The following is a 715-nucleotide window of genomic DNA, read 5'->3' on the forward strand; positions in this document are numbered from 1 at the left end:
TATGGGGAAGAGTGGGTTGATGTGAATGGTGAATGGGGTGTTGGGTTTTGTGACATGGGGAATACAAATCACAAAAATAGGATTAGGAGGTAAGGTGGGAATATGGTAGGTGGGGATCCTGTGGGGTCCACAGATCCTGGGGTGAAAAGAAATACCATTCCTTCACCATATAGGCATGTAAATTGCCTTCATGCATCATTCTGGCGTTCAAACGCCCATTGGTGCACGTTCTGGGCGTTCAACGCCCATGTAATGCATGTTTCTGGCGTTGAACGCCAGTTTCATGCTTGTTGCTGGCGTTTAACGCCAGCTTGTCTCCTCCAGGCACATTCCTGGCGTTCAGCGCCAGGATGTTGCTTGTTTCTGGCGTTCAGCGCTAGAATGGTGCTCTATTCTGGCATTGAACGCCAGCCAGATGCATCTTACTGGCGTTGAACGCCAGTCTGCGCTACCTCCAGGGTGAAAAAATTTTTTCTTCTGTTTTTGACTCTGTTTTTAATTTTTTTTATTTTTTTCGTGACTCCTCATGATCATGTACCTAATAAAACACAAAAATAACAAAGAAACAAAATAAAATAAAATAAAATTAGATGAATAAAATTGGGTTGCCTCCCAACAAGCGCTTCTTTAATATCAATAGCTTGACAGTGGCTCTCATGGAGCCACAAGGTAATCAGGTCAATGTTAGTGTGTAGTCCCAACACCAAACTTAGAG

This window comes from Arachis duranensis, chromosome 6, assembly GCF_000817695.3.
Source record: "Arachis duranensis cultivar V14167 chromosome 6, aradu.V14167.gnm2.J7QH, whole genome shotgun sequence".
In the NCBI taxonomy this organism is placed as follows: Eukaryota; Viridiplantae; Streptophyta; class Magnoliopsida; order Fabales; family Fabaceae; genus Arachis; species Arachis duranensis.